Source organism: Schistocerca americana, chromosome 5 (genome assembly GCF_021461395.2).
Source record: "Schistocerca americana isolate TAMUIC-IGC-003095 chromosome 5, iqSchAmer2.1, whole genome shotgun sequence".
Taxonomy (NCBI): Eukaryota; Metazoa; Arthropoda; class Insecta; order Orthoptera; family Acrididae; genus Schistocerca; species Schistocerca americana.
In genome coordinates, this window is record NC_060123.1 from 33,044,356 (window position 1) to 33,061,276 (window position 16,921).

Below are 16,921 nucleotides of genomic sequence, written 5' to 3' on the forward strand. Positions count from 1 at the left end.
CACTGCAATACCAAGAAATGGCTCTCTTACATAATACACGTATATGCACCAATGTGAGGAAAGATCCATTAGTGTTAGTTATATTTGATGTCACTGAGACAGAAATCTCATTCGCAATGCCGATCAAAGGGGAAGTAGCAAGTGTGACCAGCAACTGGTGTCATCAGGCTAAGAAAGTAATATAGGTTGGCGATAAAGATCGGTTACAAGGAATTGGCACGTTCAAATATATAGTCTCATACTCTGAAAGTTATCAAAACGAATTCTAGACTGGTTAACAAGTTCAGCTCACTAAGCTATCTATATACTCGAACGAATTCAGTAATAACTCGAGTTATCGAAGTCAACGACAGAGGATTACATTAAATCATCTTTGGAACTTTCCCGTCGACGGACATGCAAACGAACACAAGTTACAGATTAACCTTGTGCAGTGTAGATATTGTAGACTACCGCAGCTGTATATTACTCGATATGTAAACGAAGATATCTGCCACAAATTACTTATGAAATGTATTGCCAGTAATTGGTTTTCGAGCCTGTCCAGGTTCATCTTCAGATGAAGGTCATACAAGTGACGTTTATGTTTGTAACGCGATGCCGGGTGCTGGAGGATGTTCCTCTGTGACAAGAAGACAGAAAACACTTTAATGTATCGCTTTGTATTTTAGTCAAGTGGTAAATGGTGTTGAAAATAAAATGATGAAATTCGTCACTTCCGCATGCTTCCCCTGAAGATAAGCCTGAAAAAGCTCGAAAAGTGGTTAATGGAAATTAAAAAAAGTTCTTAAGTAATTGATCCACGTTATCTATAATTATGTTTCCAACACAAGTAAGCCTCTACGAAATGTTCAAATCTGTGTGAAATCTTACGGGACTTAACTGCTAAGGTCAGCAGTCCTTACACACTACTTAATCTAAATTATCCTAAAGACAAACACACACACACATGCCCGAGGGAGGACTCGAACCTCCGCCGGGATCAGCCGCACACAAGCCTCTAAGAGAAGAGTCATAGCTGGCAGATTTTTTTTTTTAATGAAGAAGTTAACAATTTGAAATGAAGAAAACAGCAGTAATTCGACTGCCTACAAATGAACACAAGTGTAATATGTTTAGGTAAAAGACTGAAGTATCGTATTTAGATCTACCACACCGAACTAGGTTGCTCTGCTTATAGTCCTGGACTGTTCTCCGTAAATCGTTCAGGTGTTTGCCGTGGTGGTCTCTTCAAGAGTGTCACAATCTTACAGGCAATAGGCGTACTGCACTAGAAAAATGCAGTGATCCTATTCTATTTTTTTAATGAAGAAGTTAACAATTTGAAATGAAGAAAACAGCAGTAATTCAACTGTCTATAAATGAACACAAGTGTAATATGTATAGATAAAAGACTGAAGTATCGCATTTAGACCTACCACACCGAACTAGGTTGCCCTGCTTATAGTCCTGGACTGTTCTCTCGTCGGCCGACCCGATTTAACTTTTCCTAAATCGTTTCAGGTGTTTGCCGTGGCGGTCCCTTCAACAGTGTCACAATCTTACACGCAATGGGCGTACTGCACTAGGAAAGCGCAGTGATCCTATTCTAATATATCGCATTTTACGTAACATATTCAAGTGCGTGTAGCTGTGTACAGAAGTTAACCCCTCAAGACCAGGCGTCACGAATTCACATCATACCAGTGCGACTCTAATAATTGTGTGGTTCTACACGAAGCCACCAACGTTTCTGACAAGTGCTGCCATGTCCTGAGTGTTTCGGGTACTTCTATAGCGACATAATTTCTGACTTTTTTCTTCCATGAATAAATTTGTTCAGGTATTAGAGTGTTAAAATGGTCTGTAATTCAGTTTCCTAGTATTTTGCTGCCGTTTTTCATTAACAGATTTAGTGATGAGAAAGGGATACTGCCAACGACACCATTTGCGTGACGTGTGGCTGAACCATATAACTGAGGAACGTGGCAACCGTTTTCCTTTCCTATCCTTCCCGAACTTAGTCGGCCCTCCGCCTCTAATGACATCAACGGGTCGCTAATCGCTACCTTCGTTCCCTTCCTTGACCCTAGGGCACAGAAAGCGGATGGACAGTTGTATGTTAGGGGAGTACTTAGTGACAGTAACGGCTAGGCTGGAAGGGAGTGCGACAACGGCGACGCTACGGCAGGCTGCTGGACGCGTGCCATCAAGGGCACAGGACGAAGCAGGTGGGCAGCCCAGGTGCGTGGCAGGGGGCAGCTCTGGAGCACGCGTCGCCACCAGACTGGAACGGCCGAGGAGGGGTCTCAGCCGAAGTGGGCTCTGTTCCGCCGGCCAGAGCGCGTCCTCAGGACATCTAAAAATACTCTTTCTGTTCGTAACACGGTCAGTGCCGTACTCATGACACGACTGAATAAATATCTGTATCTATAACTCAGCACAGTGGGTACGTGCGTCAATCCTCACTCTACTGTCACGGTCCAAATTGGGTTGTAGCATTTCTTTCAAACAGTCTCTGGCTGGTACATCAGAGGTACCTCTGTACTGTGTGGGTGATTACGCCGAGCGCTTCAGCAGTTCAGTGTTCAGGGTGGAAAAACATTGACCGAATGGCTCAATGGGCTACGAGTCTATACGTTCACAGGCCAATCCATTCACTGTCAGTCGTCTCTCCTTTCGCCTCAGGCACTGGACTGAATTTGTGAAAAATGCCGAGCTGCTCTGTGGCTGGGAATCCACAATAAACTGAAGGTTTCCATATAAGGGAATCGACTAGTCCATTCAAGGGTCAGTTGAAGGCAAAGGCGTACCACCTGCAATAGGGCCAAGCCTGGAAAACCACTCTGGAGCTGAAATCAGCCTCATACTTGAGGCCAACTTCAGGATTTGGTAGGAAGAGAAGCTCACAGCCTACTTCCCTTGTTCGTCACGTAGACGCCGAATGACTATGACGTCGTCCGCCCCCGGTAGCTGAGTGGTCAGCGCGACAGACTGTCAATTCTAAGGGCCCGAGTTCCGTTCCCGGCTGGGTCGGAGATTTTCTCCGCTCAGGGACTGGGTGTTGTGTTGTCCTAATCATCATCATTTCATCACCACAGACTGTCAATCCTAAGGGGCCCGGCTTCGATTCCCGGCTGGGTCGGAGATTTTCTCCGCTCATGGACTGGGTGTTGTGTTGTCCTAATCATCATCATTTCATCCCCATCGACAGGCAAGTCGCCGACGTGGCATCAACTCTAAAGACTTGCACCAGGCGAACGGTGTACCCGACGGGAGGTCCTCGCCACACGGCATTTCCATTGCCATCACATTGCTGCCTAACACTATCCGTTAGTTCTTCTTCACTTTTAAAACTCTCGTCTTGAACACAATATTTATTTTGTTTCATTCACTCTCACGCCATTTTCAAAGCAACAAAATACTGTTCAAACAAAGTTTATTGTTCAATTTAATAGTGTTAAGCATGAGTCCAAACTATTTGGTTAAGGTCAGAGTGTAATATAAGTGCGATATACGACTATCTCAAAGCTTTTACGCAATATGTACCCAACTTTCTCCTTCTTCTCGCACCCCATTTTACTCCTTGTTGGAATAAAAACTGTCTTCTCAAGATGTGGCGTAGTCAGTTTTTCTTCATTTTACTATCCTTCACTTCATTTTCTGTTCTCTCAGTTCTTCCCTACGTCTTCTTCTTCTTCTTCACCCTGCTTTCCCAGCTGTAGCTCCCTCCATACCCAATACCTCCAACCTCTTTTCGTTCTCTTTTACTAATGAGCTACGCTGCGCATACATCATTTGGCCAATCGTTTCCTTCAATTTTTATTAAGTGCCATCCACTTCGGGAGAAAGCTGGAAGATTGAAAATTATCTCGACCACATCATGAGAGGAAGAACTGCGGTCAAGTTATAGTAGGAGAGGAAGAGAAACGCTGACGAGGTCTTGTTTCATAACCGTACTGGTGAACAACAAATCTAGCTCTGAACTACGGAGCCGAGGGTTGTGGGGCGGTGAGTGTATTCGCTAAGGCAGGGAGACTCATATTGTGGCTGCGAATGGCGACATAGTTTTAGGGTTCATGACAAACGGTCCTGCGTACACTTTCTGCCAGTCCACTTGTCCATAACCACTAGATTGTATTCCTTTCCTCATACTCGTACTGAGCAGGGCAGGATGCGAGTTCAGTTTGTGAACATCATCTTTGCTTGTCTATGGAGGAGGGGGGTGGGGGAGGGGACAGCTACACATCTACATCTACATGTACATTTATACTCCGCAAGCCACCCAATGGGGTGTGGCGGAGGGCACTTTACATGCCACTGTCATTACCTCCCTTTCCTGTTCCAGTCGCGTACGATTCGCGGGAAGAACGACTGCCGGAAAGACTCCGTGCGCGCTCTAATCTCTCTAATTTTACATTCGTGATCTCCTCGGGAGGTATAAGTAGGGGGAAGCAATATATTTGATACCTCATCCAGAAACGCACTCTCTCGAAACCTGGACAGCAAGCTAGACCGCGACGCAGAGCGCCTCTCTTGCAGAGTCTGCCACTTGAGTTTGCTAAACATCTCCGTAACGCTATCACGCTTACCAAATAACCCTGTGACGAAACGCGCCGCTCTTCTTTGGATCTTCTTTATCTCCTCTGTCAACCCAACATGGTACGGATCCCACACTGATGAGCAATACTCAAGTATAGGTCGAACGAGTGTTTCGTAAGCCACCTCCTTTGTTGATGGACCACATTTTCTAAAGACTCTCCCAATGAAACTCAACTTGGCACCCGCGTTACCAACAATTAATTTGATATGATCATTCCACTCGAAATCGTTCCGTACGCATACTCCCAGATATTTTACAGAAGTAACTGCTACCAGTGTTTGTTCCGCTATCATATAATCGTACAATAAAGAATCCTTCTTTCTACGTATTCGCAATACATTACATTTGTCTATGTTAAGGGTCAGTTGCCACTCCCTGCGCCAAGTGCCAACCGCTGCAGATATTCCTGCATTTCGCTGCAATTTTCTAATGCTGCAACTTCTCTGTATACTACAGCATCATTCGCGAAAAGCCGAATGCAACTTCCGACACTATCTACTAGGTCATTCATGTATATATTGTGAAAAGCAATGGTCCCATAACACTCCCCTGTGGCACGTCAGAGGTTACTTTAACGTCTGTAGACGTCTCTCCATTGAGAACAATATGCTGTGTTCTGTTTGCTAAAAACTCTTCAATCCAGCCACCCAGCTGGTCTGATATTCCGTAGGCTCTTACTTTGTTTATCACGCGACAGTGCGGAAATGTATCGAACGCCTTCCGGAAGTCAAGGAAAATGGCATCTACCTGGGAGCCTGTATCTAATATTCTCTGGGTCTCATGAACAAATAAAGCGAGTTGGGTCTCAGACGATCGCACTAAACGGGACAGCTACCCCCCTCAGCCGCATCTCCCGCTGTGTGCACCCGTAATGTACAACCTACATCAGTATGGCCGCACGGACATTCTAACTCTACTCCTCCCGAATACGAGTCCCATATCGTCACCATGGAAAAACTAGTAGAAGCCGACCTCGGGGAAGATCAGTTTGGATTCGGTAGAAATATTAGAACACGTGACGCAATACTGACCCTACGACTTATCTTGGAAGCTAGATTAAGGAAAGGCAATCCTACGTTTCTAGCATTTGTGGACTTAGAGAAAGCATTTGACAATGTTAACTGGAATACTCTGTTTCAAATTCTGAAGGTGGCAGGGGTAAAATACAGGGAGCGAAAGGCTATTTACAATTTGTACGGAAACCAGATGGCAGTTATAAGAGTCGAAGGGCATGGAAGGGAAGCAGTGGTTGGGAAGGGAGTGAGATAGGGTTGTAGCCTTTCACCGATGTTATTCAATCTGTATATTGAGCAAGCAGTAAAGGAAACAAAAGAAAAATTCGGAGTAGGTATTAAAATCCATGGAGAAGAAATAAAAACCTTGAGGTTCGCCGATGACATTGTAATTCTGTCAGAGATAGCAAAGGACTTGGAAGAGCAGTTGAACGGAATGGATAGCCACTTGAAAGGAGAATATAAGATGAACATCAACAAAAGCAAAACGAGGATAATGGAATGTAGTCGAACGAAGTCGGGAGATGCTGAGGGTATTAGATTAGGAAATGAGACACTTAAAGTAGTAAAGGAGTTTTGCTACTTGGGGAGCAAAATAACTGATGATGGTCGAAGTAGAGAGGATATAAAATGTAGACTGGCAATAGCAAGAAAGCGTTTCTGAAGAAGAGAAATTTGTTAACATCGAGTATAGATTTAAGTGTCAGGAAGTCATTTCTGAAAGTATTTGTATGGAGTGTAGCCATGTATGGAAGTGAAACATGGACGGTAAATAGTTTGGACAAGAAGAGAATAGGAGCTTTTGAAATGTGGTGCTACAGAAGAATGCTGAAGAGTAGATGGGTATATCACATAACTAATGAGGAAGTATTGAATAGGATTGCGGAAAAGAGAAGTTTGTGGCACAACTTGACTAGAAGAAGGGATCGGTTGGTAGGACATGTTCTGAGGCATCAAGGGATCACCAATTTAGTATTGGAGGGCAGCATGGAGGGTAAAAATCGTAGAGGGAGACCAAGAGATGAGTATACCAAGCAGATTCAGAAGGATGTAGGCTGCAGTAGGTACTGGGAGATGAGGAAGCTTGCACAGGATAGAGTAGCATGGAGAGCTGCATCAAACCAGTCTCAGGACTGAAGACCACCACCACAACAACAACAACAACATCGCACCATTTGCCCCTTCGATCTGTACAGAGTCGGGACTGGAGCCCGGCTTTCGACGCGTATTCTGGCCAAAAGGATCGTATCTCTCGCCCTGCCACCCAAGTGGAAAGGCAGCAGTGAGAGGTAACGTGGTTTCAAATGGTTCAAATGGCTCTGAGCACTATGGGACTCAACTGCTGAGGTCATTAGTCCCCTAGAACTTATAACTAGTTAAACCTAACTAACCTAAGGACATCACAAGCATCCATGCCCGAGGCAGGATTCGAACCTGCGACCGTAGCGGTCTTGCGGTTCCAGACTGCAGCGCCTTTAACCGCACGGCCACTTCGGCCGGCTAACGTGGTTTCGCAGGGGCCGTATAGAGAGCGGAGAGGGAACAGGGCCGGGTGTTCGCCAGGGCGGCGGCGGCGGCGGCGGCGGCGGCGGCGCGTGAGCGTAGCGTGACCGTCACACGCGCGCCTCCTCCGCCGGAAGGCCATTGTTGCCGCCACCACCGCCTCGCCCGCGTGCTGCCCTGTCTGCTGCAGCGCGCAGCTCCACTGCCGCAGGTTGCAACTCTGTGGCACTGCTGCCAGCGCGGAACATTGTCAGCAGCACGGCCTATCGCGTAATGCGGAGGAAGGCCGCATTGGACCGAACACGGATGGAGCATATACACTACTGGTCATTAAAATTGCCACACCACGAAGATGACGTGCTACAGACGCGAAATTTAACCGACAGGAGTAAGATGCTGTGGTATGCAAATGATTAGCTTTTCAGAGCATTCACACAAGATTGGCGACACCTACAACGTCCTGACATAAGGAAAGTTTCGAACAGATTTCTCATACACAAACAGCAGTTGACCGGCGTTGAAACGTTGTTGTGATGCCTCTAGTAAGGAGGAGAAATGCGTACCATCACGTTTCCGACTTTGATAAAGGTCGGATTGTAGTCTATCGCGATTGCGGTTTATCGTATCGCGACACTGATGCTCGCGTTGGTCGAGATCCAATGACTGTTAGCAGAATATAGAATCGGTGGGTTCAGGAGGGTAATACAGAACGCCGTGCTGGATCCCAACGGCCTCGTATCACTAGCAGTCGAGATGACAGGCATCTTATCCGCATGTCTGTAACGGATCGTGCAGCCACCTCTCCATCCCTGAGTCATCAGATGGGGACGTTTGCAAGACAACAACCATCTGCACGAACAATCCGACTACGTTTGCGGCAGCACGGACCATCCGTGGCTGCGGTTACTCTTGACGCTGCATCACAGACAGGAGCGCCTGCGATGGTATACTCAACGACTAACCTGGGTGCACGAATGGCAAAACGTCATTTTTTCGGATGAATCCAGGTTCTGTTTACAGCATCATGATGGTCACATCCGTGTTTGGCGACATCGCAGTGAACGCACATTGGAAGCGTGTATTCGTCATTGCCACACTGGTGTATCACCTGGCGTGATGGTATGGGGTGCCTTTGGTTACACGTCTCGGTCACCTCTTGTTCGCATTGACGCCACTTTGAACAGTGGACGTTACATTTCAGATGTGTTACGACCCGTGGCTCTACCCTTCATTCGATCCTTCCGAAACCCTACATTTCAGCAGGATAATGCACGACTGCATGTTGCAGGCCCTGTACGGGCCTTTCTGGATACAGAAAATATTCGACGGCTACCCTGGCCAGCACATTCTCCAGATCTCTAACCAATTGAAAACGTCTGGTCAATGGTGGCCGATCAACTGGCTCAATACGCCAGTCACTACTCTTGATGAACTGTGGTATGGTGTTGAAGCTGCATGGACAGCTGTACCTGTAAACGCCATCCAAGCTCTGTTTGACTCAATGCCCAGGCGAATCAAGGCCTTTATTACGGCCAGAGGTGGTTGTTCTGGGTACTGATTTCTATGCACCCAAACTGTGTGAAAATGGAATCACATGTCAGTTCTAGTATAATACGTTTCTCCGATGAAACCTGTTTATCATCTGCATTTCTTCTTGGTGTAGCAATTTTAAGGGGCCGTAGTGTACCTTCCACACACACCTACCAAGCTTCGACTGAGATTTCAGTACAATTTTGAACACGTATTGGATCTGTAGAGAAACTTTTATGCTGTGTACGGACCATACACCGACCTGATCAGATCTAAGACAGGGTCTTAAGAGCCTAATCTTGTCATCAATAAACAAATAAATAAATTCAGTAATAGAAAAATCATGCTCATGATACCAGCAGCAGTTCATAGCAACAAGAGATCAGAGATATCTAACCAGCCAATTAGACAAACTCCGGTCTCGTAAACTGACATGGACGGGAGAGCGGTGTGCTGACCATATGCCTCTCCATATCCGCATCCACTGACGCCTGTGGGCTGAGGCAGACACGGCGGCCGGTCGGTTCCGTTGGGCCTTCATGGCCTTAACGGGAGGAGTTCAGTTATTTTTATATAGACAAGCGCGTTAACGCGCAGTTTTCGGACACGAGGAGGTGAGCCTGATCCGGAACGGATCCGCTTCGTGCATTAATGAGGAGGGCTAGCAAGCTGGCCAGCCTGCATGTGGTGTTCAGAGGGTTTCCCACATATCACTAGACAAATACTGGACTGATACCCACGTTCTGTCTCATATACACACTACGCAAACATTTAGAAAACGTTCTCACACTTGCATTCCAGACGCAGTGAGGTGGAGTACACAGAGTCTGTCCTGGGAAGGATGGAGGGGGGGAGGGGGGCGGGGGGTTTGAATAAGAAGCTGATGACCACAAATGTTTAGCCTCTCCAAGCCCTTCGTCGTCATCAGCAGCCTCAGCAAGGATATCTAAATATCAACTATAGATTATATGAAATTTTCTAGAATAAATGCGCTCTGCAATTCTGAAACTTCCCTACAGTTTAAAAATCCGCGCCGGACCGTTTCACAAACAGCGCACACTACGCTGCAGAGTGCAAAATTGAAGCGGAAGATTCCTTCTGATAACAGCACTTAGCCACTTCCCCGCAAATTACTTTTCTAGCTGTGCTAGAAGGGCAAAGGAGGCGGGAGAGCGTCTGTGAAGCCTGGTAAGTAGGCTACCAGCGAGATACTTATGTACCAGAGGCTATGGCGGCGGCTGGTTAGTCGTATCTGGATAACTCAGTCGGTAAAAGAATTGTTCGCGAAACACAAGATTCTTGGTTCGACTCCCTGTTCGGCGAACAATTTTGGTCTTGATATTGCTACTGATACGTTTGTTTGTTTAGTCTATTCAACAGACAGATGATTAGAGCTCTTGCACCTACTATCTTAGATGAAACTGATTAAAATATTTAAAATATATACAAAGCGATTAAAACAGAAAGTTCGTCTCTCTCCCTCTTACCCATATTGACGCATAGCCATCCTTAAGCGCATGAAACCACTAGCTGCTAAAATAATCTTTGTCTTAGAATACAGTGTTGAACTGCAAATAATCAAACAGAATAAACTGGTACAATTGTAAAATGTGGCTGGCCAATAACAGAACTAGGACTCCAAAGAGAACTAAAATGTCCTACATGACGATTTATCTAGTACATCAGTGTAAGTAGAGAAATTTAAAACATGAACTAAGTTCGTCTCGTCGCCACAACATTTGGGACAGCATCCATTTTATCGGATAGGTAAAATGCAGTCAACATTAATTTATACAGTACAAGAAAATTAAAATGATGAGCGGAAATTACCAACGTATTGTAGCCTCCGGGTTTTTGAGAAAGAAACAAGGAAAGAAAGCGCGTAAACAAAGTACTACAGTGATAAACGTCACATCTTTTATTCATGGTAATTATTTCGTTTCTCAAAACAAAGCTGTTTATTTCCTGGGAACTGTAGTTGAAGGAAAATTCCCAAGAATCAGGACCGCATGTCACTCTCACGTGCTAATTCAAGGCATGCTTCATGTGCTTTCTTATTTATGAAAACGTGACTGTGATTCCACAGTAACTCAAAATCTTGCTCTGTTTTCCCTGATACCTTCGTGGCCAATGTAAACGCGGTGGCCTTTAATCCAGGATTACTTAAATATAATTCTTCTTGTGCATGAAAATTTTGTCACCGGAATTTGGCGCGGAAAGCGAAGTAGATGTGTCGTGATGTACCATGAGCATGTGCATCAATAACCTGATCCGCGGTTATTGGCGCACAAGTTCATGATACATCACGACACATCTACTTCGCTTCGCACGCCAAATTCCTGTGACAAATATCTCCACACTGTCACATGGAATCAGTGCTTTGAGCTGTTGATTTGTCTGAGCTGTGCTGTTACTTTGCTGTTAATCGAGACAAACGGCCATCTGCATTTCACACTTCCACCGTACTCCACAACAGTACATACTTAGCGATACACAACACCGATCACTTTCACCCATACATCCATATCGCACACCTACACACAGAAGACATCATCCACAGGAAGTAAGGTAATCGCAAACCACTCGCGCTAAATCCTCACCTGAAGAGCAGTAAGAGCAAAAAAAAAATGGTTCAAATAGCTCTGAGCACTATGGGACTTAACATCTGAGGTCATCAGTCCCCTAGAACTTAGAACTACTTAAACCTAAGGACATCACACACATCCATGCCCGAGGCAGGATTCGAACCTGCGACCGTAGCGGTCACGCGGTTCCAGACTGAAGCGCCTAGAACCGCTCGGCCCCAACGGCCGGCGCAGTAAGAGCAGAGCGTGTTTATTCACACTGTCACTCCCTGATTTACCAGACAGATTTACTGCATGTACGTACATTACAACGAACGGCATTGAGTCTCTTATGCCCTGGCACGAAGCACGAAGATGTAATAGTCACTTCCAGCCACAATGTGGGCAGATACATTCAAATAACCAAATTTGTTGAATTACAGCAAAATTAACATTGTTACACTCTCCATGTGCTAATATACCGATATTTGTCTATTTTTTCCCCGTCTCACTTCTTTGTAGTAAAATTTAGCAAGTGGCGGAATGCATTCCAGAATTCTGCAGATTGCAGAAATATGGCACTGAGACAATCTTCTCCTTTAATTACACGTATTTCGCTTTCCGCTATTTGCACCGTAGGTCGCATGAGATCCGTGAGAAATTTTTCCTTGGCGCACTCTGCAGCACTGGGACGTTGGAAGACGGGGCTCGGCGAAACAGCTCAAAAGCATGTGGCCTGGTTTATCACCGCCTCCTCTGGAGTTCAAGGCGATTTCGGCGGCAACCGAAGCGTATAGCGGCGCTCCTCGGAGCCGGTGCTTGTGCAACATGCCCGACGAGCAGAAGGCAGTTCACCCGCAGAGTCCAGGAGGAAAAGCCAGGTACCGGGACAAAGACACCGAAACGCAGAACGCGGATGGCCCCGGTAGCTGAGTGGTCTGCGCGACAGACTATCAATCCTAAGGACCCGTGTTCGATTCCCGGCTGGGTCGGAGATTTTCTCCGCTCAGGGACTGGGGGTGTTGTGTTGTCCTAATCATCATCATTTCATTCCCATCGACGCGGAAGTCGCCGAAGTGGCGTCAAATCGAAAGACTTGCACCAGGCGAACGGTCTGCCCGACGGGAGGCCCTCGTCACACGACATTATTATTATCATCATCATCGCGTTAGTCAGCGACTTTTTCCAAATACTCAGGAATATGTCAGGTTAAAAATTCAGAGAGTGGCATTTAAAATCTGACTCAGGTGTAGTATGGAGAAAATACGATGTCAAGCATGAAGTGATATCATAAATGGAATTAGTGACTATCACAAGGACTCTTCATGAACACTGCTTATGCACACATCGTATTTAATGATTTACCATAAACACAATTTTTTTTTATTCAATGGAGACGGTATTCAGGTGAGGGCCTATCGCAATCCCAAGGCAGCATCCACTGATATCATAACCCAGCATCATCCTTTGTCAGCGCAACTGGCACGACGCGTGTAACTCAAAATATGTTATTACAGGACGTAAAAATATGTAATAATAAAATAACTTCCCTGTATTCAAAATCTCACTTATCCAAATGATTTGACGCAGCTAATCATTCTGACCGATGACAATTTAACACCCATCGTGATGTATGAACATTAATATTTCTCGTCGCAAAAACTCATAAGCGGCGCGTTAAAAACTCGTTAAATTAGTAGTTTGATATCTGAATGTACCTCTACGTCTCAGACAGGTACGTATGCTCTGCGCTAGTGAAGAAAACCCAACATTTTTCGGTATACATCAGTGCATATGGAACAAAGCATCTCCATAGGTGACACCTTTTACTTGACATTACAGACTTCTTTATTTTACACGAAACTAGTCTCAACTTCAGGGAAATCCTGCGAAGTGCTTAGGCATAACCGAACGCACACATCTTCACGGTCGAAGTATTTCCTCGTTGAAATACGTAATGTTCGAGAGTACAACATTACTAGGGTGGCCAGATGCAATTGTTTAAAAAGGAGGACAAACAGCTTCAAAAAGGAGGACAAAGAAAGAAAAAAGAGGACACATCACACGGGTCAACTGCAGATGAGGATACCACCCGTCAGCTTTGGACAAGTCACGTGACTGCCGGGGATTCCCGGTAAAACTAGTAGTTAATTGTTACGTATGGTCAGGTGGTGGTTAACTGAGAAATATAAAAAAAAAAAAAAATTAAAAACATTGATTGTGGTGACAGTGTAGCGTCAATTGTTTTGTTATGTCAACAACACGGAATTATTTACAAAGCGAAAAACGTAAGACCATTCACCTCCCTTCATTCAACGCACCGCTACCAACATCTACAATTCAAGAAGCAGCTGACGATATGTAAACTGTACTTTAACCTTCCGAATACAAATAAACTGAATGACTATGAAACAACGAAATAAAACCATGACGGTTAATCTGTCGAGTTATTTCTTACCTTTACTGGCCACTGAGACGTTCGTTCCAGCTCCACATACCTTACATTCCGCTTCAAATGCATTTCCCCCTTTCGTGAAAGCCGGATATTTGCAGGAAAGGGCATCAGAAAATATACACTTTCGTTTATGCATAGCCAAATATTTTACGTAAGTCACTCGGTTAAAAATTACACTCACAAATCATACGTGCACTACAGGAAGCCAAGCCAATACAAAGCAAAGATACGAAACGAAAATTTTAAATAATCGATATTTGCATTCGCTTATAGGTCGATCAACGATGACATCGACGATCTTGGTGCCACATACTAACACCGCCTAGTGCGTGTTTATCACGAAGGCTGTGCCAGTAGTTAAAGTAAGAAAAGAGTAATAGAACGGGACGAATTGTGAATTTAACTGTATTACGCAAAATCCGGATACTGTAAAAATCCGCCCGGACCCCGAACAAAGAGCTAAAAAGGAGGACATGTCCAGATTAATCCGGACGTCCGGTCACCCTAAACATTACTTGTTTCGGTGTAACATAACGTGCATTTTGATGTCTTTTATTAACACTATTTCTGCAACGTATCGTTCTTCCCTGTGATAGTGATGGCTCAACAAGGAGGAGATGATGTGGAGACGTCTCGACTTGCAGACCACAGACAGGAATCCTCTAACGCTACATGAAGGCTGAGCAGACGTCTCAAGACACTCCGTGGTCGCAACACCGTCTCAACAATTGAACAACGCAGCACCGGCCTAGAAGGACGACGCGAACTGCGCGGGGCTGTCAGTACGTACCTAGCGGCGGGGACGAGCGGAGAGACGCGTTGCTCCTCCGGTGCGGTCCTCCGCCAGGACGCGAGTCGTACACAACACACACACACTGGCGCGAGCCGCACGCCGCGGACTTCGCCTGCACTCCACGGACGCCGAAGAGCGACTGAGGCTCCGCGCACGCCGCCCGCCGGCGCTCGGCCTCCGCCGTGACGTCACGGCCAATGGCAGCGCGCCGCGGGCGAAAGTGTTATGTCACATTGTTGCGGGCGCGTCCCGGCGGAGCTCGCGACCGTCGACGTAAACACACGACACCGCCGGTCCATTTCAGAGTTCAATACTCGGCTTTACAGCTCCCAAGGACAGTATCACCTGTCTTGAGAATTCAGCCAGACGACGGATTATCGATAGATTCGGAGATACCACGAGAGACATTTATGGTTTTCTGTGTACACAAGAAACAGTGATAGCTACTCTTTGCGCACATATTTTTACTAAATACGTCTCAGGAAATAGTCTAGCCCAGGCTCGTCCAAACTGCGCCCCTGGAGCGCTAGCGCCCGCGATCGCCCGCGGCCAGCGCCCCGGGCGAATTCGTATGTTGCTGCAGTGGCCGAGCCGTGGCGCTTAGCTGGCCGTGCGGACCGCCCGACCGCCAGCCGATAGATATATTTGTTCGCCCGTTTTCCGTTCGGGCAGAGGACGCCTCACAAGTGCTTCAACTAGAACTGACTGTCCTACAGTGCCATATCCGCCTGAAGGACCGCCTTCTTATGTGTAAAACTTTGGATGACTTTTACAGCTGTCTTCCACGAGAGAAATATCATCTTTTGCACAAGCACGCGGTCAAAGTCCTCTCAATGTTTGGTTCCACGTATATTTGTGAGCGCTTTTTCTCTCTTTTAAAGCTCGCTAAAACTAAGAACCGTTCATTCCTTGGCGATAAAAATTTGACCAATTCCTTGAGGTTAGCAGTCTCACGGAATATTGTACCAAACCCAGAAAAAATCGTTTCCTCGAAAAAGAAAAACGTGTAAAATGTTAATTGTCTTCTTTGACAATGTTGACTGCAAGAATTAAAGAGCTTTATAACCATAATTCTATTTTGATAAGTTTCCAAACTTGGTCAGTTAAAATTAATACGTACAAAACAGCAAACTAAGGATCTGACTTCTAAACTCTGAAAAGGGATACAAAAAATTGTAGCACGAAGTATAACAAAAAATACTTACTTGTAACTACTAACAGTAAGAATGAGACTCTAATATCCCTTACTTAAAATGAGTTCTAAAATACAATATTTTGCTTACGCTAGATCTGATCGCGGGACAGTCCAGCGCAGAGCAGTGCTGCGTGGTCTCACTCGCTCTGCGGCTCTCTCTCTCTCTCTCTCTCTCTCTCTCTCTCTCTCTCTCTCTTGCTCCTATGGCGACACTAGCGACACACTGTCGCGGACGGGGCGCTGAACTACACTGTCTTGCGCCCGTCGAGCGCAATTCTTGGATGAGTCTGGTCTAGCCATATGTAACGAGCAAGGTGGCATAATGATTATCACACTGGACTAGGTAGGATGGCGTTTCTAATCATCGCAGGCTATTCAGATTAAAGTTTTCCGTGATTTCCCTTAATCAAAAATGGTTCAAATGGCTCTGAGCACTATGGGACTTAACTTCTGAGGTCATCAGTCCCTTACAACTTAGAACTACTTAAACCTAACTAACCTAAGGACATCACACACATCCATACCCGAGGCAGGATTCGAACCTGCGACCGTAGCGGTCGCGCGGTTCCACACTGTAGCGCCTAGAACCGCTCGTTCCCTTAATCGCTCAAGGCAAATGCTAATGATTTACTTCCACATCTTTATCTAATCCTAGGTTATTCTCCATCTCTAATGACCTCACTCAACGATACGTTAAATTCCTGTCTTCCTTCTACAGGGTGAAAAGTATTTAAACCGACAAACTCTGGGAGGTTGTAGGGGACATCAAAACAAATATTTTTCCTTAATCTCATTTTTTCCTATGAGGAATATTTAAACTGGTAGAGGAAGATTTATTTGGCGGCAAATTAGTTAAACCAACAAACACTTTTCCATTTCTTTATGACCAAGAGACAACACATTAACACAACCCAAAATCAATTACAGTAGATTTTCAAAAACGCTTCCATTGGCACGTAAAAAAAGGTTACTGTTGTGTTGGCAGAAGAGCCAACACCGTGTTACTAGAGGAGGCCGAAATTCACGCGTTTCAGCTCACGCAGGCTGGCGTGAGGAGGGAAGAACTATACTGACGTGAGGTCTGGAACATGACAAGGAATTAGAATTCAGAAACGTCGCTCTTGACGGAACATGATTCACCATATTATCTGTTCAGAATAGTAACTGAATATGACGTAGCTGAAGGCTATGCTAAACTGTCGTCTCGGCAAATGAGAGCGTATGTGGACAGTGAACCATCGCTAGCAAAGTCGGCTGTACAACTAGAGCGAGTGCTAGGGAGTCTC

At 45.6% G+C, this 16,921-nt stretch overlaps 1 protein-coding gene across 1 annotated transcript in view; it reads right to left on the minus strand.

The window, feature by feature from the left end:
- Positions 1-14,567, minus strand: part of LOC124615623 — a 459,371-nt gene extending 444,804 nt beyond the window's left edge. The window contains exon 1 of the mRNA XM_047143628.1: positions 14,438-14,567. The gene's annotated coding sequence lies outside the window, so the exon portion shown is untranslated. The remainder of the gene's footprint in view (positions 1-14,437) is intronic.
- Positions 14,568-16,921: the final 2,354 nt, after the last annotated feature.